This window comes from Cherax quadricarinatus, chromosome 5 (genome assembly GCF_038502225.1).
Source record: "Cherax quadricarinatus isolate ZL_2023a chromosome 5, ASM3850222v1, whole genome shotgun sequence".
In the NCBI taxonomy this organism is placed as follows: domain Eukaryota; kingdom Metazoa; phylum Arthropoda; class Malacostraca; order Decapoda; family Parastacidae; genus Cherax; species Cherax quadricarinatus.
In genome coordinates this window covers 20,827,542-20,853,960 of record NC_091296.1, presented here as the reverse complement: position 1 = coordinate 20,853,960, position 26,419 = coordinate 20,827,542, and the positions used below count along the sequence as shown (strand labels likewise).

The following is a 26,419-nucleotide window of genomic DNA, read 5'->3' as shown; positions in this document are numbered from 1 at the left end:
GTACTCTCACTTTCTTTACCCAACTTCCTGAAAAGTAGAGGCATTGCAATAAGAGTTGTTATCCCATTATTTTTTGCATGGTTAATTCTCTTTCCTGCCCCAGCTCATTTTAAAGCCTAGTCGCAGAATGTTGTCCCTGGAACACGATCCACATTCACCTTCCCAATTACTGCTGGATGTACAAGAGTGAAAGGAGGCAAGGAAATCTGCCTAAATCGTCCACCTTGCCCAGAGTTGGAAGCTGGAGCCACCAGTTCCTCTCTCTCTCTCTCTCTCTCTCTCTCTCTCTCTCTCTCTCTCTCTCTCTCTCTCTCTCTCTCTCTCTCTCTCTCTCTCTCTCTCTCTGACTCTCTCTCTCTCTCTCACTCTCTCTCCCTCTTTTTTTTTTTTTTTTTTTTTTTTTTTTTTTTTTTTTTTACACAGGGTCTGACAGGGTTAGGTTAAGGATCCCTAGCTTTATTGACAACCTATTTACAGGTTAAAGATTCCTAACTTTATTGTCAAGCTAAGAGCTGTTACCTACATCAGCTCATTTGAAAGCATTTTAATTGTTATGAAACATACAAGTAGGGAACAGGATGAAGTTGGAGCCATCTCTGGGCCAGCATTTTCATCTGATCAATTGACTTTATCTCGTTGACATCATAATGTTGTACGAATTTGTTCCATACTCGAGTCACCCTGGGGATAAATGATCTCAGATGAAGTGATGTTCTGGAGAAGGGTACAGAAGTGGATCCAAGTGTGGTACTTTGACAATATTGGCCTTGTACATAACAGTAAGGCCAACCACATCCCTCCTGTGTTGAAGGCTTTGCTGAAATGACAGATCTATCCAGCACTGGTCCAGGCGAGAGATGAGACGTCTTGCTCTGTTCTCTACTCTGCCAAGCAGTCGCAGATGAGAAGGGGGGCAGGCGAACCAAGAAAGTGGAGCATACTCAAGGTGTGAGCGTACTTTTGCCTCGTACAAAATCTTGCAACCCCTGCTGTCAAACAGATGCGAGATACGGCGAAGTGCTGTAAGCTTCCTGGCTGCCTTGTTTGCAAGACTTACAACGTGGTTTTTCATGGTCAGTTTGGAGTCAAATTTCACCCCAAGGATATCAACTTCTTCCCCAGGTGCCAACACCCTCCCATTCATCGTTACTACTGCACCGGCATTACCATCATGGTGCCTAGAGATCATCATCATTTGTGTTTTCTCAGGTGCAAATGTTACTTGCCATCTATTTCCCCAAGCTGATATAGCTCTTAGCTGGTGATTCATGCAGCTTAGAGCAGCTGACATTTCTTCTCTTGGATAAGTGAATGTCAGTGTACAGTCGTCTGCATATGCATGGGATTCTGGGATGAGATGAAGGTCATTGAAGTAGACATTCCATAACAATGGTCCCAGAACACTTCCTTGTGGAACACTTGCCCCAATAGGATGTCTTGCTGATTCTGTTCCATTGAGAACTACCCTTAGAGATTTACCATGAAGGTAATCACTGAGGAGACATAGCTAAGAGCCTGCAGTTCCCAGAGCTTGCAGTTTTGCTAAGAGGCCCTGGTGCCACACCCGGTCGAAAGCACCAGCATGTCCAGTGCTACCACACAGTTGACTTTGGATTCATCCAGTGACTTGCGCCACTTAGTGGAGAGGTTTAACAACAGATCAGCAGCAGAGTAACCTTTCCTGAAGCCATATTGACGGTCACAAAGTAGTGAGTGGTAGTCTAAAAACTTTGTCATTTGTCTTGAGATTATTGTCTCAAGGAGCTTGCCAGTGATTGACAGGAGTGACACTGGTCTGTAGTTGCTGATTTCTGCTCTGCACTTCTTTTTATGAACAGGGACTACATTTGCCTCTTCCCACAGAGAAGGCCATTTACACTGTACTAGGCAGTGCTGAAGGATGCGAGTTAAAGGTGCTGTTTGCTGGTCTGCACATCTTCTCAGCAATCTTGGGCTCAACTTGTCTAGGCCCACAGCCTTTTCTTGGCCAAGCGATTTAAGAAGGAAATGCACCTCTTCCTGCCTTATTGTTACCACTGACAGTTTTGACACAGTTTTTGCAGCTAGCCAAGGAGGGTCCCTTGCTGGATCAGGAACTTTCATTTTGGTAGCAAAGTGTTCGGCAAAGAGGTCCGCCTTCTCTTGACTACTAGTAGAGGTGGTCCCATCCTGTCGATTTAGAGGTGGAATGAGTTCATCAGGCAGATAACCTTGTCTGCTCTGCTCTCTCTCTCTCTCTCTCTCTCTCTCTCTCTCTCTCTCTGTCTCTCTATCTCTCTGTCACTCTGACTCTCTCTCTCTCTCTCTCTCTCTCTCTCTCTCTCTCTCTCTCTCTCTCTCTCTCTCTCTCACTCGCTCTCTCTCCCTCTCTGACAAAACACACCTTCGTAGATTACTTGCCAAAATAAAAGCACATGGTATAGGAGACAAACTTCATGCTTGGATGAGTAACTGACTCACTGACACGAAACAGAATTCTCCGGGGATCTGTACTTGTTTCACTTCTCTTCACGGTATACGAGGGTAGATCACCAGGTCTTTAACTGTCCTTTATTTTATCTGTCAGAAATACAATTACAGCCCCAATCTCGTCTCCAGCGGATAGCGTTTCCACACAGATGATGATATGATGACAGCTGTTCGTCGATGGCTCAGTAATCGACCAACAGAATTCTGTGTGAAAGGCATAAGGAAACCGGTAAAACGTTGGCATGTCTCGGTACGCCTGATGATTATGTCGAGAAATAAGCAATGAATATACTCAATGCGACTACTCTGTATTTTTTCCAAGAGAAGATAATAATCTCGAGGTAGAGCTAACATCTACGATAGCAAAATTTGCGGATAACTCGAAATAAGGGAGGAGGAGCTCAGCATCCAAAGAGGATTGATTATTCAGCGACCTTCACACGTCGATACCGTGATCTGAAACGTGGTCGATGAGTTTCAACGCAGACACGTACAAAGTAATGTATTTTGGATATAACAGTCTCAGTCATGTATACCAAATGGTTGATAACAAATTAACCGAAACAAGAGAGGAAAAGAAGCTTGGGGTAAACATAAACAACGACCTCAAAAGTACCAAGTTGTGCCTACCTGCGAGCAGCGAAGCTAACAGAATGCTAGTGTTCACAGCTAGGAACTTTTAGGACAAAATACCATGCACAATAATAACTCTACAATGCTCGTGTTAGATCACATCTTGAATCTGCCGTCCAGGTTTGGTCTCTAAATTACTTTAAAAAAAGACGAAGATATACTGAAAAAGGGTACAGAGGAGAGGTACCAAGCTTGTGCCATTCAATCACACACCAACCATATCTGACTCGATGCATTCAACTTCACACTCCAACATGAACAATTTGAAGTACTGAATGAGTTCATAACCAGAAACAATGGGATGAATCTGGGAGGCAGAAAATGCAACAAATGCCTTTTTTTACGAATAGAATTATAACAGAATGGGATAAACTACCGGTTAATGTTGTAGGCGCCAAGACGATGCGATCATTCAACAAACAACTGAACAAACACTTTGCAAGTGAAGGAATCAAATAGATACTATGGTGAGGCAATCTCAAGTCAACAGATTCCTGATGTCTGTTCAGCAGGTGCTTGAGGACAGTCACTTGACAACGAGATAACTTGGTCAAAAGCAGCAGTAGTGGTAGACGTGCGTGGCTGAGTAAATAACAGTAGAACTGACAGCAACCATAAATTGAACCACTGGTACCAGTGCTTCAATTTATGGTAGTAACTCATTACTTTCGTCTCCCCTGTAAATTTCCTGCCATATTTTAATATGATGTGTTATATTTTCCTTCCTGTTTACGTGCAGGCAGTGGCCGGAGGAAGTATAGGGTGGGGAGAGAGTTTTCTGCCTTGATATCCTTAACTTATACCCCTGGATAAGAAATGATAGCCATTAATCAAGGCAGAAGACAGTAATTCTCAGCAGATAGCCTCAGTGTGGACTTCCAAGTCCTCTAGCATCTCTCTTTCTCTCTCTCTCTCTCTCTCTCTCTCTCTCTCTCTCTCACTTTACATCCCTTCCCCTCACAGCCAAATCGCCTCTAAGCTTGCACAAACATATTCTCACGAATTTTCAACAACTCACCAACATGCCCACTCCTGCCCTCACGCAACCGCCCATCCAGCCCACTCCTGCCCTCACGCAACCGCCCATCCAGCCCACTCCTGCCCTCACGCAACCGCCCATCCAGCCCACTCCTGCCCTCACGCAACCGCCCATCCAGCCCACTCCTGCCCTCACGCAACCGCCCATCCAGCCCACTCCTGCCCTCACGCAACCGCCCATCCAGCCCACTCCTGCCCTCACGCAGCCGCCCATCCAGCCCACTCCTACCCTCACGCAACCGCCCATCCAGCCCACTCCTACCCTCACGCAACCGCCCATCCAGCCCACTCCTGCCCTCACGCAACCGCCCATCCAGCCCACTCCTACCCTCACGCAACCGCCCATCCAGCCCACTCCTGCCCTCACGCAACCGCCCATCCAGCCCACTCCTGCCCTCACGCAACCGCCCATCCAGCCCACTCCTACCCTCACGCAACCGCCCATCCAGCCCACTCCTACCCTCACGCAACCGCCCATCCAGCCCACTCCTGCCCTCACGCAACCGCCCATCCAGCCCACTCCTGCCCTCACGCAACCGCCCATCCAGCCCACTCCTGCCCTCACGCAACCGCCCATCCAGCCCACTCCTGCCCTCACGCAACCGCCCATCCAGCCCACTCCTACCCTCACGCAACCGCCCATCCAGCTGCCCTCACGCAACAGCCCATCCAGCCCACTCCTGCCCTCACGCAACCGCCCATCCAGCCCACCTCCTGCCCTCACGCAACCGCCCATCCAGCCCCACGCCTGCCCTACCCTCACGCAACCGCCCATCCAGCCCACTCCTGCCCTCACGCAACCGCCCATCCAGCCCACTCCTACCCTCACGCAACCGCCCATCCAGCCCACTCCTACCCTCACGCAACCGCCCATCCAGCCCACTCCTACCCTCACGCAACCACCCATCCAGCCCACTCCTACCCTCACGCAACCGCCCATCCAGCCCACTCCTACCCTCACGCAACCGCCCATCCAGCCCACTCCTACCCTCACGAAACCGCCCATCCAGCCCACTCCTACCCTCACGCAACCACCCATCCAGCCCACTCCTGCCCTCACGCAACCGCCCATCCAGCCCACTCTTACCCTCACGCAACCGCCCATCCAGCCCACTCCTACCCTCACGCAACCGCCCATCCAGCCCACTCCTACCCTCACGCAACCGCCCATCCAGCCCACTCCTACCCTCACGCAACCGCCCATCCAGCCCACTCCTACCCTCACGCAACCGCCCATCCAGCCCACTCCTACCCTCACGCAACCGCCCATCCAGCCCACTCCTACCCTCACGCAACCGCCCATCCAGCCCACTCCTGCCCTCACGCAACCGCCCATCCAGCCCACTCCTGCCCTCACGCAACCGCCCATCCAGCCCACTCTTACCCTCACGCAACCGCCCATCCAGCCCACTCCTACCCTCACGCAACCACCCATCCAGCCCACTCCTGCCCTCACGCAACCGCCCATCCAGCCCACTCCTACCCTCACGCAACCGCCCATCCAGCCCACTCCTACCCTCACGCAACCGCCCATCCAGCCCACTCCTACCCTCACGCAACCGCCCATCCAGCCCACTCCTACCCTCACGCAACCGCCCATCCAGCCCACTCCTACCCTCACGCAACCGCCCATCCAGCCCACTCCTACCCTCACGCAACCGCCCATCCAGCCCACTCCTACCCTCACGCAACCGCCCATCCAGCCCACTCCTACCCTCACGCAACCGCCCATCCAGCCCACTCCTACCCTCACGCAACCGCCCATCCAGCCCACTCCTACCCTCACGCAACCGCCCATCCAGCCCACTCCTACCCTCACGCAACCGCCCATCCAGCCCACTCCTGCCCTCACGCAACCGCCCATCCAGCCCACTCCTGCCCTCACGCAACCGCCCATCCAGCCCACTCTTACCCTCACGCAACCGCCCATCCAGCCCACTCCTACCCTCACGCAACCACCCATCCAGCCCACTCCTGCCCTCACGCAACCGCCCATCCAGCCCACTCCTACCCTCACGCAACCGCCCATCCAGCCCACTCCTACCCTCACGCAACCGCCCATCCAGCCCACTCCTACCCTCACGCAACCGCCCATCCAGCCCACTCCTACCCTCACGCAACCGCCCATCCAGCCCACTCCTACCCTCACGCAACCGCCCATCCAGCCCACTCCTACCCTCACGCAACCGCCCATCCACCCTTTCCCTCATACATAACAAATAACAAAAAGACACAATACCGTGACTGGAACGATACACAAATAACTCGCACATAGAAGAGAGAAGCTTACGACGACGTTTCGGTCCGACTTGGACCATTTACAAAGTCACACTATATATACCCTTCCTGCTCTACTTCTCGTTACTGTGACTTTGTAAATGGTCCAAGCCGGACCGAAACGTCGCCGTCAGCTCTTCTCTTCTATGTGCGGGTTATTTGTGTATCCCACATGCAACCACCCACACACCCTTTCCCCTCATGCAACCACCCACACACCCTTTCCCCTCATGCAACCACCCACACACCCTTTCCCCTCATGCAACCACCCACACACCCTTTCCCCTCATGCAACCACCCACACACCCTTTCCCCTCATGCAACCACCCACACACCCTTTCCCCTCATGCAACCACCCACCCACCCTGTCCCCGCATGCAACCACCCACACACCCCTTTCCCCCTCATGCAACCATCCACCCACCCTTTCCCCTCATGCAACCACCCACCCACCCTTTCCCCTCATGCAACCACCCACCCACCCTTTCCCCTCATGCAACCATCCACCCACCCTTTCCCCTCATGCAACCACCCACCCACCCTTTCCCCTCATGCAACCATGCACCCACCCTTTCCCCTCATGCAACCACCCACCCACCCTTTCCCCTCATGCAACCACCCACCCACCCTTTCCCCTCATGCAACCACCCACACATCCTTTCCCCTCATGCAACCACCCCCCCACCCTTTGCCCTCATGCAACCATCCACCCACCCTTTCCCCTCATGCAACCATCCACCCACCCTTTTCCCCTCATGCAACCACCCACCCACCCTTTCCCCTCATGCAACCACCCACCCACCCTTTCCCCTCATGCAACCAACCACCCACCCTTTCCCCTCATGCAACCATCCACCCACCCTTTCCCCTCATGCAACCATCCACCCACCCTTTTCCCCTCATGCAACCACCCACCCACCCTTTCCCCTCATGCAACCACCCACCCACCCTTTCCCCTCATGCAACCACCCACCCACCCTTTCCCCTCATGCAACCATCCACCCACCCTTTCCCCTCATGCAACCAACCACCCAACCTTTTCCCCTCACGCAACCGCCCATCCACCCTTTCCCCTCATGCAACCACCCAGCCACCCTTTCCCCTCCTGCAACCACCCACCCACCCTTTCCCCTCATGCAACCATCCACCCACCCTTTCCCCTCATACAACCACCCACCCACCCTTTCCCCTCATGCAACAGCCCACCCACCGGCCCACCCTTTGCCTTGTACAACCACCCACCAACCAAAGCACCCGACCCTATACTCGCACAATCTCCCGCCCCATACTACACGATCCATATTCCACCCACCCACCCACACCCACTGGTCACAGTCTACCCACCCACCTGCCCACCCACATTCCCTGATCTACAGCCCACCAACCCACATAACATAATATACACAACATACCCACTCTTCCCACTCAATGAACATACCTGAACACACATTCTAAGGGCAAAGAAGACCGCAGACAGAGTATAGGCTAGGAGGCCAAAGGCTGCAAACCTCACTCAAGGAGAAAGACCTAGGAGTGAGTATAATACCGAGTACATCGCCAAAAGCACACATTAACCAGATAACTGCTGCGGCATATGGGCGCTTGGCAAACCTGAGAATAGCGTTCCGGTACCTCAGTAAGGAATCGTTCAAGACTTTATACACTGTGTACGTCAGGCCCATACTGGAGTACGCAGCACCAGAATGGAATCCACACCTGGTTAAACACGTCAAGAAATTCGAGAAAGTGCAAAGGTTTGCGACAAGGTTAGTTCCAGAACTAAGGGGAATGTCCAATGAAGAAAGGTTAAGGGAAATCGGTCTGACGACACTGGAGGACAGGAACCCTCCTGTCCTCCAGTGTCAGGGGAGACATGATAACGACATACAAAATACTGCGTGGAATAGACAAGGTGGAGAGAGACAGGATGTTCAAGATATGGGACACAGAAACAAGAGGTCACAATTGGCAGCTGAAGACTCAGATGAGTCAAAGGGATGTTAGGAAGTATTTCTTCAGCCACAGAGTTGTTAGGAAGTGGAATAATCTGGCAAGCGATGTAGTGGAAGCAGGAACCATACACAGTTTAAAGACGAGGTATGATAAAGCTCAAGGAGCAGGGAGAGGGAGGACCCAGTAGCGGGGCCCGGAGCCGATCCTCAACCCCCTCAAAAACAACTCAGTGAGTACACATCACAGAAATGCCAATCTCGCCAAGTCTTAAAAGTAGCAAATTATGTGAGGAGTTTTATGGTGTGAGTGGCAACTGTGCACAGCATCTTGTTAGATCATCCAGGAACTCATCCTCCTAATCAAAGTCAGTACTGTACTCTGGCTTAGACAATCATTTGGTTGTAACCCCGTCACTTACAGCATTGTAAAGTGATTTCTTCCAAAATGTTTTCAGTAAATATCTAGATTTGGGATATTCAGCCTTAAATTAGATTAGATTATGTTAGATCGTCGTCTATTAACAAAGATTAACCAAATACAACATAACAAAATACCAATAAATGCGATAGTATGTGAAAGCGATAAAAAGAATCTCGGAGCGTGAACAGAAAATGGGAAGACAGTAAACATACTTACAATACACATTTACACAATCCCAGCTCCATTACAATATCCCAGTCATACATCCGATTGTCTAAGCCACATTGAGGTACTTTGATTAAGGGGGGATGGGTTATACATCTATATGAAAGAAAAGAACTTACACACGTGACTGCGTGGCTGTCAGAAATAATACAAATAACAAATATTAAATAAGAATAAGACACTTGTCCAACATTTGGGAATATTTATTTGGGAAATATATCGCCACACAGCAGCTTCATCAGTCCAATACAAAGAAGAACGGTAGAACAAGAGGAGTTTAAGGTACTCAGTCCCTCAGCCTGGAACTGATAGATTCCAGGCGAAGCTCAAACCTCTGCAACACAACAGTCCTCAACGGTATAAGTTATACCATGAATTAAGGAAAGATCCTGGACTTCACCTTACGACAGCAGACAAAGCAAATGCGATGGTAATTATGGACACGGTAGATTACAGGGGGAAATGAACATGTTATTAGAAGATATGTTACGCGCCTCTTCAGCAAGGAGAGGTAGAGAGGAGCTGCAGCGAGAGGAAAGAAGGAATCATGGCTGAAGAAACGACAAGAAAGAGTGAGGAGAGAATGAGAGGGAAAATGGAAAGGGCAGTGGAACGGAGAGGGATGAAAGAAAGGAAGGAGGAGGCAAGGGAGTAAAAATTTTTGTATATATATATACAGGAGACTAGGCAATAAAAGAGATTAAAAGAAAGACGGGAAAACTGGTGGCAACATACAACATAGTCTAGAGGGAAGAAACAATGAGAGGAACAAAGAGAAAGATGGCTGGTGATCTACAGCCTCCAGGAGGATCATGGTAGAGCAGAAGGAACAAGAATGAAGCCTCTTCACTGGAGATAAATGGTATAAAATACCAACACCATGGAAAAATAAACACAAATGCAGTATAAAGCGATCCTATATTCACTACGTTTCGCCCACACAGTGTGCTTTATCAAATCAGTGTTTTGCACACTGGAAGGATTCCTGATCTTTCTTCTCTGGTTCTTAAAAACGCAAGACATTTATTTTACAAAATCTAGCTTACATTCACCACACTCTTACCTTTCCTGTGTATGTCTTTAAAGGTCTAAGCTCCGTAAAATTTCTTTTCCAGTTTAGGAAACCTGCTCAGAGACCTCCGAGGGAACGACCCTCGGGAACACTAACGTACATAAAAACATACGAAAGGAGAAACACTGCAGGAGGCATATTGGCTCATACTTGGCAGATCCTTGTCAAACTTAACCCACTAACAAAAATATTCGCCCAACCCATTATCACTATTGCCCAAGGAATACGCTGTGATAACCCTATCAACCCAAATGCAAGTCCCACTCAAATCCAACCCCCCTTCCCCTCTCATTTATTCATTTATCTATATCTGAAGCTGGCCAAGCTTCTAGCTTCAATGATCCCTCTATGTAAATTCTTCCACTCATCAACTACTCTATTACCAAAGCAGTTCTTTCCTATATCCTTTCTAAATATAAATTTATCCAATTTGAATCCACTATTTCGAAATCGTAATAACACGATTGCAAGCAAACCACGGAACGGATGTAGTTTAAACCCATGGCCTGGAGTTTTGCTACTCACCCGTGAATCAAACCCCACCCGAACCGTGGTTTATACCTGACAAATACACACACTGAAGCAGGACTGGTATATGCAGTCTTAGTGTGGTGCTCACATAAAATAGTGAGATATCAGGTAGAAAAAACACTAAAATTCAATCGTCATTTAATTAGAATATATGATGATTAAGACACATGTTGGTATAAATCTTGGTAATAGATGCCGATAAATTGGTTTAGAAATACACGTAAGCTAACAGTGAGACCTTGATTAAGGTACAGAGGCGAGACAGCAAGTGTAGCAGTAGATATCGTTCCAGATCATGGAGATGAGCTCTAAACCAGGCTGAGGGACTGACCACTTCAAATGCTATTTCTCCAAGGTTGATGGACTGATTACATTATCTTCATTTCACTACTACACCTGCTGCTCCTGTATTTGACTGAAGAAGCCTACTGTGAAGGCGGAGCGTCTCCACACCCAAGACACCCAATTGTTACACATATGTCTTAATCATCAATCTGTCGGTATTTTATACAATTTTTCAAGCATTGTATATATTAACCACACACAAAATCATATGTGCTAAAATAAGGAAGACGATTAATTGGCACCATTAATAACGGCGAACAAAAGCAGAATATCCAGGAATTGTGTAGGGTAGAGAGTCCTTTGGTAGGTAAGACACATAGGCAACAGTTAGGCAACTTTATTCCGAAACGTTTCGCCTACACAGTAGGCTTCTTCAGTCGAATACAGAAAGTAGGCAGGAACAGTAGAGATGTGAAGACGATGTAATCAGTCCATCACCCTTGAAGTCGTAGAATTTCAGGTTGTCAGTCCCTCAACCTGGAGAAGTTCAGTTTCATAGTCATAGCTCACAAGATGAGGGGGGTACTTGTGCCTCCTCCCATGGGAGACTTAGGTCTCAGACACTCCCTAGACAACTTGGAAGGGCCCGGGCCAGGAGAATACCGGCGAATCTTTAACAGCAACTTTCAAGTGAGAACTGTTGGATCTGAGAGGGACCTGATCTCTCAGTGGCTACATTCTCACTACTACTACTACTCTGCACCTCTCCTTCCGACAGTATTTAAGTCTCAACACTGTCGCTTGATCTTCAGATAGTTCCTGACTATGGAACTGAACTGCTCCAGGCTGAGGGACTGACAACCTGAAATTCTACGACTTCAAGGGTGATGGACTGATTACATCGTCTTCACATCTCTACTGTTCCTGCCTACTTTCTGTATTCGACTGAAGAAGCCTACTGTGTAGGCGAAACGTTTCGGAATAAAGTTGCCTAACTGTTGCCTATGTGTCTTACCTAACAATCTGTCGGTATTGTATACCATTTTGATGTTCAGAGAGTCCTTTACCTTCACTTGCTTGGTAAGACATATGTGCAGCTGTTAGGTATCTTTATTCCAAAACGTTTCGCCTACACAGTAGGCTTTTTCAGTCGAGTACAGAGGAGTTTATAAAAGCAGTAGAGATGTGAAGACGATGTAATCAGTCCATCACCTTTGAAGAGGCTGTTTTGAGGTGGTCAGTTCCTCAGCCTGGAGAAGAGTTTTTTTCCAAAGTCTGGAACAATGTGAAGTTGAAGTGTCAGTGTGGATATACTGTCAGAAGGTGAGATGTAGTCCACTAGCGGAAGAAAGAGGGTAGGTTCCTCTCAAACCCATCCCTTCTCACTTGAAAAAGTTATCCATCTCTACTGCTTTTACAGACTCCTCTGCAGTCGACTAAAGAAACCTACTGGGTAGGCGAAACGTTTCGGAGTAAAGATACCTAACTGTTGCACATGTGTCTTACTTATCAACATGTCGATATTGTATACCATTTTTACATTTCATTTGCATGGACCGAGGGCAGGGAGGAGGCTGACAGCCTGCTTGAGACGAGATTTTTTTTATGAACTCGTGGCTTTGAAATATCAAAAAAAAAAATATTAATTTTTACACTAGTAGTAACATTTTACTGAGTAACAGCCTTATAAATCAGGAGAATCAAAACTGCCCATGTAGTCGTGTCTCCGCCACCCTTTTCCTGGTTCCGCCCCAAAAGAGATCTAGAAGAGATACAAAGGAATATAGAAAGAGATATAGAAAGCTAATTTTAGTTTTGTAACCAGTATTATATTCATGGGGAGGCGCTAGACTCGTAAATGGCATAACAGCAAAAGGGAAGGTAGCTAAAATCTCTTGGATCAAGAGCCCCTCGGCAGCATCTAGGTTCCCACCTCCTCCCTCATCCTGGAGAAGACGATTGCTGGCAGGAGAGCCAAGAGGATGTGCTGTATAACAAACATTGAAACAGTGAAGACTGGACACCATCAATCTGCACAACTCTCTTGCTGCTGCTGTAACTACAAACAATGAACACCGCCAGCATAGTTCTGAACAACACCAGCACAGCTCCGCTGCTGTTAATACACTGATGACAGGACAACACCAGCATAGTTCTGCTGCTGTAACTAAAAACACTGAAGACAGAACAACATCAACATAGTTCTGCTGATGTAACTACGATCACTGAAGACGGAACACCAACATAGTTCTGCTGATGTAACTACGATCACTGAAGACGGAACACCAACATAGTTCTGCTGATGTAACTACGATCACTGAAGACGGAACACCAACATAGTTCTGCTGCTGTAACTAAAAACACTGAAGACAGAACAACACCAACATAGATCTGCTGCTGTAACTAAAAACACCGAAGACAGAACAACACCAACATAGATCTGCTGCTGTAACTAAAAACACCGAAGACAGAACAACACCAACATAAATCTGCTGCTGTAACTAAAAACACCGAAGACAGAACAACACCAGCATAGATCTGCTGCTGTAACTATAAAACACCGAAGACAGAACAACACCAACATAAATCTGCTGCTGTAACCAAATACACCGAAGACAAAACAACACCAACATAGATCTGTTGCTGTAACTATAAAACACCGAAGACAGAACAACAACATAAATCTGCTGCTGTAACCAAATACACCGAAGACAGAACAACACCAACATAGATCTGCTGCTGTAACTATAAAACACCGAAGACAGAACAACATCAACATAGATCTGCTGCTGTAACTAAAAACACTGAAGACAGAACAACACCAACATAAATCTGCTGCTGTAACTAAAAACACCGAAGACAGAACAACATCAACATAGATCTGCCGCTGTAACTAAAAACACCGAAGACAGAACAACACCAACATAGATCTGCTGCTGTAACTAAAAACACCGAAGACAGAACAACACTGTTGCAACCCCTGAATGGGTTACAATGATGATTATGTATATATGTAATGTATATTACCTTTTCATTTAATTTTATATTGCTTATATTTGCGATGATAGCTAAATCGTAAATGTATGACTTTATATTATTATTTGACTATTATATTGTTATTTAGCTTATGTTGTTAGGATGTATATAAAATGTGCTCAGTTAGGCTTGATTGTCAAACTACTATAATTATCGCTTGTCGCTCGTTATACTGCCGGCTTCTGAGCTGCAGTTGTCCACGTAGCTATCACGTGATCGAGGGGGGGTGTCCTCACCTCTTGTGAAGTAGTCAGTCTGCTGGAGACTCGCTTGCTGGTTGGACAGATTGTCTGTCTCATTATTCTTGTTAGTTCTGTAGAACTTTGTTCACAGAACATTGTATAGACTTAGTGATTTTCGACGTTGTACTGAGGTTGTGTGTCACATAGACACTCTAAACATCTCAGGTCCTTAGCTATAGCTTCTGACCTAATTTTGTACTGGTTCCTGTGTATTGTCACAGTCACAGTTTTACCTATGCTGAACAAAGATTCAGTATTATGGGAGTTTTGTAACTTTTGTGGAGGATCTGCAGATGGTCCCTACTTAGTGTCGTTATATTATCTCCTAGTTCCTGATTCTGTATCGCAGTCGCTTGATATTGCATTGCTATTGGGCTTAGCATTCTTTGTTGTTCAAGCAGACTGTTCGGGTTGCCAGTCGGTCAAGAAGTTAGTTTATTTGAGGACTTTGTCAGTCACTTGTTTAAGTCTTATTCGAGTCTTGAGACATAGCTAACTACTTAAGAGCACTTACACGCATACACACACTTGTACATATTTGTAATATCTTATTAAATGTTAATGTACCTGACGGTACTTAAGAATTATAAATGTGATATGTGCTTTCAGCACAATAATATTGAACTCGAGAGATTGATTTTATTTTGATTGCTGTAATTAATTTAATTTGATAATATACCTCTAGACAACTTATAGACTTAATAAATTTATTAAATTTTAATTTCTCTAGTTAGTAGCCTACCAGTTGTAATCCTAAAGCACTATTGAACCATACTGAATTTCAATGGATAATTGGACAAGGATACTGACTACTTGTTACGAAAACCCAGTAACAGGCTGGATGCTAGAAGGGCAGTCCTTTCTAGTATTCACTGGAGATCTCTAAGCTTTTAGAATCGCGTTTTTTGTAACAACACCAACATAGATCTGCTGCTGTAACTAAAAACACTGAAGACAGAACAACACCAACATAGATCTGCTGCTGTAACTAAAAACACCGAAGACAGAACAACACCAACATAGATCTGCTGCTGTAACTACAAACACTGAAGACAGAACAACACCAACATAGATCTGCTGCTGTAACTACAAACACTGAAGACAGAACAACACCAACATAGATCTGCTGCTGTAACTACAAACACTGAAGACAGAACAACACCAACATAGATCTGCTGCTGTAACTACAAACACCGAAGACAGAACAACACCAACATAGATCTGCTGCTGTAACTAAAAACACTGAAGACAGAACAACATCAACATAGATCTGCTGCTGTAACTAAAAACACCGAAGACAGAACAACACCAACATAGATCTGCTGCTGTAACTAAAAACACCGAAGACAGAACAACACCAACATAAATCTGCTGCTGTAACTAAAAACACCGAAGACAGAACAACATCAACATAAATCTGCTGCTGTAACTAAAAACACCGAAGACAGAACAACATCAACATAGATCTGCTGCTGTAACTAAAAACACCGAAGACAGAACAACACCAACCTAGATCTGCTGCTGTAACTAAAAACACCGAAGACAGAACAACACCAACCTAGATCTGCTGCTGTAACTAAAAACACCGAAGACAGAACAACACCAACATAGATCTGCTGCTGTAACTAAAAACACCGAAGACAGAACAACACCAACATAGATCTGCTGCTGTAACTACAAAATAAATAAGCTTACACACTGCAGGAAACAAGAAAAGGTTATCCCTCTCTACCTCATCGTGTTTTTTGCCTTTGTTCCTCATACCTGACTTTTATTTTGTCTCTCCTTTTGTCTCGTTTAAATTAGCAATTCTGACGTCGTTGTCTTCATCCCGCTATTGTGTGCTTCTTTCTGTCCCTCTCCAGTTCTTTATTTTTCCCACGTTGTCTTTTTTTTTTGGTCTGTTCTATGCGTTTCTATCTTTACTCTCTTTACTTTCTCTCTCTTTCTCGTATGGGTAAATTTACACGTACATACATACACACATGAACATAAATTCGCGAGTGGTCGGCCGAAAGCCGAAAATTAATTTACACAGAGTGACAGCCAAAAATAAAGACAATATTGCACTGAATCGTAGAGAAGAAAAAATGTTATTGAGGAAATATCAGAAGCTTCAGCCTCCGATCACCGGCAAAACGGCAGACGACCGCGACCCACAAACTGGCGGCTCTCAAAATGCATACGAGTGAGTAAACTCAAATAATATTTTCAATATAAAGGTAAACATCAACATTTGCTGCTCTTGGATATGAAGAAAAGTTAGTTTAAGTGTGTGTTGGAGCACTGAATGACGGTTGGTGAGCCGCCATGTTGGAGCACTGAATGATGGTTGGTGAGCCGCCATGTTGGAGCACTGAATGATGGTTGGTGAGCCGCCATGTTGGAGCACTGAATGATGGTTGGTGAGCCGCCATGTTGAAGCACTGAATGACGGTTGGTGAGCCGCCATGTTGGAGCACTGAATGATGGTTGGTGAGCCGCCATGTTGAAGCACTGAATGATGGTTGGTGAGCCGCCATGTTGGAGCACTGAATGACGGTTGGTGAGCCGCCATGTTGAAGCACTGAATGATGGTTGGTGAGCCGCCATGTTGAAGCACTGAATGATGGTTGGTGAGCCGCCATGTTGGAGCACTGAATGATGGTTGGTGAGCCGCCGTGTTGGAGCACTGAATGACGGTTGGTGAGCCGCCGTGTTGGAGCACTGAATGATGGTTGGTGAGCCGCCGTGTTGGAGCACTGAATGACGGTTGGTGAGCCGCCATGTTGAAGCACTGAATGATGGTTGGCGAGCCGCCGTGTTGGAGCACTGAATGACGGTTGGCGAGCCGCCGTGTTGGAGCACTGAATGACGGTTGGTGAGCCGCCGTGTTGGAGCACTGAATGATGGTTGGCGAGCCGCCGTGTTGGAGCACTGAATGACGGTTGGTGAGCCGCCATGTTGGAGCACTGAATGACGGTTGGTGAGCCGCCATGTTGGAGCACTGAATGATGGTTGGTGAGCCGCCATGTTGGAGCACTGAATGACGGTTGGTGAGCCGCCATGTTGAAGCACTGAATGACGGTTGGTGAGCCGCCATGTTGGAGCACTGAATGACGGTTGGTGAGCCGCCATGTTGAAGCACTGAATGATGGTTGGTGAGCCGCCATGTTGGAGCACTGAATGACGGTTGGTGAGCCGCCATGTTGGAGCACTGAATGATGGTTGGTGAGCCGCCATGTTGGAGCACTGAATGATGGTTGGTGAGCCGCCATGTTGGAGCACTGAATGACGGTTGGTGAGCCGCCATGTTGAAGCACTGAATGATGGTTGGTGAGCCGCCATGTTGGAGCACTGAATGATGGTTGGTGAGCCGCCATGTTGGAGCACTGAATGACGGTTGGTGAGCCGCCGTGTTGGAACACTGAATGATGGTTGGTGAGCCGCCGTGTTGGAGCACTGAATGACGGTTGGTGAGCCGCCGTGTTGAAGTACTGAATGATGGTTGGTGAGCCGCCGTGTTGGAACACTGAATGATGGTTGGTGAGCCGCCGTGTTGAAGCACTGAATGACGGTTGGTGAGCCGCCATGTTGGAGCACTGAATGACGGTTGGTGAGCCGCCATGTTGGAGCACTGAATGACGGTTGGTGAGCCGCCATGTTGGAACACTGAATGACGGTTGGTGAGCCGCCATGTTGAAGCACTGAATGACGGTTGGTGAGCCGCCATGTTGAAGCACTGAATGACGGTTGGTGAGCCGCCATGTTGAAGCACTGAATGACGGTTGGTGAGCCGCCATGTTGGAACACTGAATGACGGTTGGTGAGCCGCCATGTTGGAGCACTGAATGATGGTTGGTGAGCCGCCATGTTGAAGCACTGAATGACGGTTGGTGAGCCGCCGTGTTGAAGCACTGAATGACGGTTGGTGAGCCGCCGTGTTGGAGCACTGATTGACGGTTGGTGAGCCGCCATGTTGGAGCACTGAATGACGGTTGGTGAGCCGCCATGTTGGAGCACTGAATGACGGTTGGTGAGCCGCCATGTTGGAACACTGAATGACGGTTGGTGAGCCGCCATGTTGGAGCACTGAATGATGGTTGGTGAGCCGCCATGTTGAAGCAACTGAATGATGGTTGGTGAGCCGCCATGTTGGAGCACTGAATGACGGTTGGTGAGCCGCCATGTTGGAGCACTGAATGACGGTTGGTGAGCCGCCATGTTGGAACACTGAATGACGGTTGGTGAGCCGCCATGTTGGAGCACTGAATGATGGTTGGTGAGCCGCCATGTTGAAGCAACTGAATGATGGTTGGTGGAGCACTGAATGACGGTTGGTGAGCCGCCATGTTGGAGCACTGAATGACGGTTGGTGAGCCGCCATGTTGGAGCACTGAATGACGGTTGGTGAGCCGCCATGTTGGAACACTGAATGACGGTTGGTGAGCCGCCATGTTGGAGCACTGAATGATGGTTGGTGAGCCGCCATGTTGAAGCAACTGAATGATGGTTGGTGGAGCACTGAATGACGGTTGGTGAGCCGCCATGTTGGAGCACTGAATGACGGTTGGTGAGCCGCCATGTTGGAGCACTGAATGATTGTTGGTGAGCCGCCATGTTGGAGCACTGAATGACGGTTGGTGAGCCGCCATGTTGGAGCACTGAATGACGATTGGTGAGCCGCCATGTTGGAGCACTGAATGATTGTTGGTGAGCCGCCATGTTGGAGCACTGAATGACGGTTGGTGAGCCGCCATGTTGAAGCACTGAATGACGGTTGGTGAGCCGCCGTGTTGGAGCACTGAATGACGGTTGGTGAGCCGCCATGTTGAAGCACTGAATGACGGTTGGTGAGCCGCCATGTTGAAGCACTGAATGACGGTTGGATCCGCCATGTTGAAGCACTGAATGACGGTTGGTGAGCCGCCATGTTGGAGCACTGAATGACGGTTGGTGAGCCGCCATGTTGGAGCACTGAATGACGGTTAGTGAGCCGCCATGTTGAAGCACTGAATGACGGTTGGTGAGCCGCCATGTTGAAGCACTGAATGACGGTTGGTGAGCCGCCGTGTTGAAGCACCGAATGACGGTTGGTGAGCCGCCATGTTGAAGCACTGAATGACGGTTGGTGAGCCGCCATGTTGAAGCACTGAATGACGGTTGGTGAGCCGCCATGTTGAAGCACTGAATGACGGTTGGTGAGCCGCCATGTTGAAGCACCGAATGACGGTTGGTGAGCCGCCGTGTTGAAGCACTGAATGATGGTTGGTGAGCCGCCATGTTGAAGCACTGAATGATGGTTGGTGAGCCGCCATGTTGGAGCACTGAATGACGGTTGGTGAGCCGCCATGTTGAAGCACTGAATGACGGTTGGTGAGCCGCCATGTTGAAGCACTGAATGACGGTTGGTGAGCCGCCGTGTTGAAGCACTGAATGACGGTTGGTGAGCCGCCATGTTGAAGCACTGAATGATGGTTGGTGAGCCGCCATGTTGAAGCACTGAATGACGGTTGGTGAGCCGCCATGTTGAAGCACTGAATGATGGTTGGTGAGCCGCCATGTTGGAGCACTGAATGATGGTTGGTGAGCCGCCGTGTTGAAGCACTGAATGATGGTTGGTGAGCCGCCATGTTGGAACACTGAATGATGGTTGGTGAGCCGCCGTGTTGGAGCACTGAATGACGGTTGGTGAGCCGCCGTGTTGAAGTACTGAATGATGGTTGGTGAGCCGCCGTGTTGGAACACTGAATGATGGTTGGTGAGCCGCCGTGTTGAAGCACTGAATGACGGTTGGTGAGCCGCCATGTTGGAGCACTGAATGACGGTTGGTGAGCCGCCATGTTGGAGCACTGAATGACGGTTGGTGAGCCGCCATGTTGGAACACTGAATGACGGTTGGTGAGCCGCCATGTTGAAGCACTGAATGACGGTTAGTGAGCCGCCATGTTGAAGCACTGAATGACGGTTGGTGAGCCGCCATGTTGAAGCACTGAATGACGGTTGGTGAGCCGCCATGTTGGAACACTGAATGACGGTTGGTGAGCCGCCATGTTGGAGCACTGAATGATGGTTGGTGAGCCGCCATGTTGAAGCACTGAATGACGGTTGGTGAGCCGCCGTGTTGAAGCACTGAATGACGGTTGGTGAGCCGCCGTGTTGGAGCACTGATTGACGGTTGGTGAGCCGCCATGTTGGAGCACTGAATGACGGTTGGTGAGCCGCCATGTTGGAGCACTGAATGACGGTTGGTGAGCCGCCATGTTGGAACACTGAATGACGGTTGGTGAGCCGCCATGTTGGAGCACTGAATGATGGTTGGTGAGCCGCCATGTTGAAGCAACTGAATGATGGTTGGTGAGCCGCCATGTTGGAGCACTGAATGACGGTTGGTGAGCCGCCATGTTGGAGCACTGAATGACGGTTGGTGAGCCGCCATGTTGGAACACTGAATGACGGTTGGTGAGCCGCCATGTTGGAGCACTGAATGATGGTTGGTGAGCCGCCATGTTGAAGCAACTGAATGATGGTTGGTGGAGCACTGAATGACGGTTGGTGAGCCGCCATGTTGGAGCACTGAATGACGGTTGGTGAGCCGCCATGTTGGAGCACTGAATGACGGTTGGTGAGCCGCCATGTTGGAACACTGAATGACGGTTGGTGAGCCGCCATGTTGGAGCACTGAATGATGGTTGGTGAGCCGCCATGTTGAAGCAACTGAATGATGGTTGGTGGAGCACTGAATGACGGTTGGTGAGCCGCCATGTTGGAGCACTGAATGACGGTTGGTGAGCCGCCATGTTGGAGCACTGAATGATTGTTGGTGAGCCGCCATGTTGGAGCACTGAATGACGGTTGGTGAGCCGCCATGTTGGAGCACTGAATGACGATTGGTGAGCCGCCATGTTGGAGCACTGAATGAGTGTTGGTGAGCCGCCATGTTGGAGCACTGAATGACGGTTGGTGAGCCGCCATGTTGAAGCACTGAATGACGGTTGGTGAGCCGCCGTGTTGGAGGACTGAATGACGGTTGGTGAGCCGCCATGTTGGAGCACTGAATGACGGTTAGTGAGCCGCCATGTTGAAGCACTGAATGACGGTTGGATCCGCCATGTTGAAGCACTGAATGACGGTTGGTGAGCCGCCATGTTGAAGCACTGAATGACGGTTGGTGAGCCGCCATGTTGAAGCACTGAATGACGGTTAGTGAGCCGCCATGTTGAAGCACTGAATGACGGTTGGTGAGCCGCCATGTTGAAGCACTGAATGACGGTTGGTGAGCCGCCGTGTTGAAGCACCGAATGACGGTTGGTGAGCCGCCATGTTGAAGCACTGAATGACGGTTGGTGAGCCGCCATGTTGAAGCACTGAATGACGGTTGGTGAGCCGCCATGTTGAAGCACTGAATGACGGTTGGTGAGCCGCCATGTTGAAGCACCGAATGACGGTTGGTGAGCCGCCGTGTTGAAGCACTGAATGATGGTTGGTGAGCCGCCATGTTGAAGCACTGAATGATGGTTGGTGAGCCGCCATGTTGGAGCACTGAATGACGGTTGGTGAGCCGCCATGTTGAAGCACTGAATGACGGTTGGTGAGCCGCCATGTTGAAGCACTGAATGACGGTTGGTGAGCCGCCGTGTTGAAGCACTGAATGACGGTTGGTGAGCCGCCATGTTGAAGCACTGAATGATGGTTGGTGAGCCGCCATGTTGGAACACTGAAGGATGGTTGGTGAGCCGCCATGTTGAAGCACTGAATGACGGTTGGTGAGCCGCCATGTTGGAACACTGAAGGATGGTTGGTGAGCCGCCGTGTTGAAGCACTGAATGACGGTTGGTGAGCCGCCGTGTTGAAGCACTGAATGACGGTTGGTGAGCCGCCATGTTGGAACACTGAAGGATGGTTGGTGAGCCGCCATGTTGAAGCACTGAATGACGGTTGGTGAGCCGCCATGTTGGAACACTGAAGGATGGTTGGTGAGCCGCAGTGCTGAAGTCAATATTCTAACGGCAGAACGAGAGAGGTCACCACATGGAGAAGACCCGGGCCAGGACCCGTCCTTACTAACCTGCCTGGGGTTCGATCCCATGGCAGGACTCGCCTACCGTGGGTTCGAACACCACTCTTTCTGTGATTTATTTGTAATCCTGTTATTACGATTTCATGAGCAAGTACTGTAATGAGGCACAGGTGGTGCAGACCTGTAGTGAGGCACGGGTGGTGCAGATCTGTAGTGAGGCACGGGTGGTGCAGACCTGTAGTGAGGCATGGGTGGTGCAGACCTGTAGTGAGGCATGGGTGGTGCAGACCTGTAGTGAGGCATGGGTGGTGCAGACCTGTAGTGAGGCACGGGTGGTGCAGACCTGTAGTGAGGCACGGGTGGTGCAGATCTGTAGTGAGGCACGGGTGGTGCAGACCTGTAGTGTGGCACGGGTGGTGCAGACCTGTAGTGAGGCACGGGTGGTGCAGATCTGTAGTGAGGCACGGGTGGTGCAGACCTGTAGTGAGGCATGGGTGGTGCAGACCTGTAGTGAGGCACGGGTGGTGCAGACCTGTAGTGAGGCACGGGTGGTGCAGATCTGTAGTGAGGCACGGGTGGTGCAGACCTGTAGTGAGGCACGGGTGGTGCAGACCTGTAGTGAGGCACGGGTGGTGCAGATCTGTAGTGAGGCACGGGTGGTGCAGACCTGTAGTGAGGCATGGGTGGTGCAGACCTGTAGTGAGGCACGGGTGGTGCAGACCTGTAGTGAGGCACGGGTGGTGCAGACCTGTAGTGAGGCACGGGTGGTGCAGATCTGTAGTGAGGCACGGGTGGTGCAGACCTGTAGTGAGCAGACCTGTAGTGAGGCACGGGTGGTGCAGACCTGTAGTGAGGCATGGGTGGTGCAGACATGTAGAGAGGCACGGGTGGTGCAGATCTGTAGTGAGGCACGGGTGGTGCAGACCTGTAGTGAGGCACGGGTGGTGCAGACCTGTAGTGAGGCACGGGTGGTGCAGACCTGTAGTGAGGCACGGGTGGTGCAGACCTGTAGTGAGGCACGGGTGGTGCAGACCTGTAGTGAGGCACGGGTGGTGCAGACCTGTAGTGAGGCACGGGTGGTGCAGACCTGTAGTGAGGCACGGGTGGTGCAGACCTGTAGTGAGGCACGGGTGGTGCAGACCTGTAGTGAGGCACGGGTGGTGCAGACCTGTAGTGAGGCACGGGTGGTGCAGACCTGTAGTGAGGCACGGGTGGTGCAGACCTGTAGTGAGGCACGGGTGGTGCAGACCTGTAGTGAGGCACGGGGGGTGCAGACCTGTAGTGTGGCACGGGTGGCGCAGCAGACCTGTAGTGTAGTGTGGCATGGGTGGTGCAGACCTGTAGTGAGGCACGGGTGGTGCAGACCTGTAGTGAGGCACGGGTGGTGCAGACCTGTAGTGAGGCACGGGTGGTGCAGACCTGTAGTGAGGCACGGGTGGTGCAGACCTGTAGTGTGGCACGGGTGGTGCAGACCTGTAGTGAGGCACGGGTGGTGCAGACCTGTAGTGAGGCACGGGTGGTGCAGACCTGTAGTGAGGCACGGGTGGTGCAGACCTGTAGTGAGGCACGGGTGGTGCAGACCTGTAGTGTGGCACGGGTGGTGCAGACCTGTAGTGAGGCACGGGTGGTGCAGACCTGTAGTGTGGCACGGGTGGTGCAGACCTGTAGTGAGGCACGGGTGGTGCAGACCTGTAGTGTGGCACGGGTGGTGCAGACCTGTAGTGAGGCACGGGTGGTGCAGACCTGTAGTGAGGCACGGGTGGTGCAGACCTGTAGTGAGGCACGGGTGGTGCTGACCTGTCGTGTGGCACGGGTGGTGCAGACCTGTAGTGTGGCACGGGTGGTGCAGACCTGTAGTGAGGCACGGGTGGTGCAGACCTGTAGTGAGGCACGGGTGGTGCAGACCTGTAGTGAGGCACGGGTGGTGCAGACCTGTAGTGAGGCACGGGTGGTGCAGACCTGTAGTGAGGCACGGGTGGTGCAGACCTGTAGTGAGGCACGGGTGGTGCAGACATGTAGTGAGGCACGGGTGGTGCAGACCTGTAGTGAGGCACGGGTGGTGCAGACCTGTAGTGAGGCACGGGTGGTGCAGACATGTAGTGAGGCACGGGTGGTGCAGACCTGTAGTGAGGCACGGGTGGTGCAGACCTGTAGTGAGGCATGGGTGGTGCAGACCTGTAGTGAGGCACGGGTCGTGCAGACATGTAGTGAGGCACGGGTGGTGCAGACCTGTAGTGAGGCGAGGGTGGTGCAGACCTGTAGTGAGGCACGGGTGGTGCAGACCTGTAGTGAGGCACGGGTGGTGCAGACCTGTAGTGAGGCACGGGTGGTGCAGACCTGTAGTGAGGCACGGGTGGTGCAGACCTGTAGTGAGGCACGGGTGGTGCAGACCTGTAGTGAGGCACGGGTGGTGCAGACCTGTAGTGAGGCACGGGTGGTGCAGACCTGTAGTGAGGCACGGGTGGTGCAGACCTGTAGTGAGGCACGGGTGGTGCAGACCTGTAGTGAGGCACGGGTGGTGCAGACCTGTAGTGAGGCACGGGTGGTGCAGACCTGTAGTGAGGCACGGGTGGTGCAGACCTGTAGTGAGGCACGGGTGGTGCAGACCTGTAGTGAGGCACGGGTGGTGCAGACCTGTAGTGAGGCACGGGTGGTGCAGACCTGTAGTGAGGCACGGGTGGTGCAGACCTGTAGTGAGGCACGGGTGGTGCAGACCTGTAGTGAGGCACGGGTGGCGCAGACCTCTAGTGTGGCACGGGTGGTGCAGATCTGTAGTGAGGCACGGGTGGTGCAGACCTGTAGTGAGGCACGGGTGGTGCAGACCTGTAGTGAGGCACGGGTGGTGCAGACCTGTAGTGAGGCACGGGTGGTGCAGACCTGTAGTGAGGCACGGGTGGTGCAGACCTGTAGTGAGGCACGGGTGGTGCAGACCTGTAGTGTGGCACGGGTGGTGCAGACCTGTAGTGTGGCACGGGTGGTGCAGACCTGTAGTGAGGCACGGGTGGTGCAGACCTGTAGTGAGGCACGGGTGGTGCAGACCTGTAGTGAGGCACGGGTGGTGCAGACCTGTAGTGAGGCACGGGTGGTGCAGACCTGTAGTGTGGCACGGGTGGTGCAGACCTGTAGTGTGGCACGGGTGGTGCAGACCTGTAGTGAGGCACGGGTGGTGCAGACCTGTAGTGAGGCACGGGTGGTGCAGACCCGTACCGAGGCACGGGCGCTGCAGACCTGTAGTGAGGCACGGGTGGTGCAGACCTGTAGTGAGGCACGGGTGATGCAGACCTGTAGTGAGGCACGGGTGGTGCAGACCTGTAGTGAGGCACGGGTGGTGCAGACCTGTAGTGAGGCACGGGTGGTGCAGACCTGTAGTGAGGCACGGGTGGTGCAGACCTGTAGTGAGGCACGGGTGGTGCAGACCTGAGCGTGGCACGGGTGGTGCAGACCTGTAGTGTGGCACGGGTGGTGCAGACCTGTAGTGAGGCACGGGTGGTGCAGACACTGTAGTGAGTGTGGCACGGGTGGTGCAGACCTGTAGTGTTGCACGGGTGGTGCAGACCTGTAGTGAGGCACGGGTGGTGCAGACCTGTAGTGTGGCACGGGTGGTGCAGACCTGTAGTGAGGCACGGGTGGTGCAGACCTGTAGTGAGGCACGGGTGGTGCAGACCTGTAGTGAGGCACGGGTGGTGCAGACCTGTAGTGAGGCACGGGTGGTGCAGACCTGTAGTGAGGCACGGGTGGTGCAGACCTGTAGTGAGGCACGGGTGGTGCAGACCTGTAGTGTGGCACGGGTGGTGTAGACCTGTAGTGTGGCACGGGTGGGGCAGACCTGTAGGGCGGCCCGGGTGGTGCAGACCTGTAGTGTGGCACGGGTGGTGCAGACCTGTAGTGTGGCACGGGTGGTGCAGACCTGTAGTGTGGCACGGGTGGTGCAGACCTGTAGTGTGGCACGGGTGGTGCAGACCTGTAGTGAGGCACGGGTGGTGCAGACCTGTAGTGTGGCACGGGTGGTGCAGACCTGTAGTGTGGCACGGGTGGTGCAGACCTGTAGTGTGGCACGGGTGGTGCAGACCTGTAGTGAGGCACGGGTGGTGCAGACCTGTAGTGTGGCACGGGTGGTGCAGACCTGTAGTGTGGCACTGGTGGTGCAGACCTGTAGTGAGGCACGGGTGGTGCAGACCTGTAGTGTGGCACGGGTGGTGCAGACCTGTAGTGTGGCACGGGTGGTGCAGACCTGTAGTG

At 50.8% G+C, this 26,419-nt stretch overlaps 1 protein-coding gene across 1 annotated transcript in view; it reads left to right on the top strand.

The window, feature by feature from the left end:
• Positions 1-26,419, top strand: part of LOC128685501 (GTP-binding protein Di-Ras2) — a 141,332-nt gene that overhangs the window by 17,630 nt on the left and 97,283 nt on the right. The window lies entirely within an intron of this gene.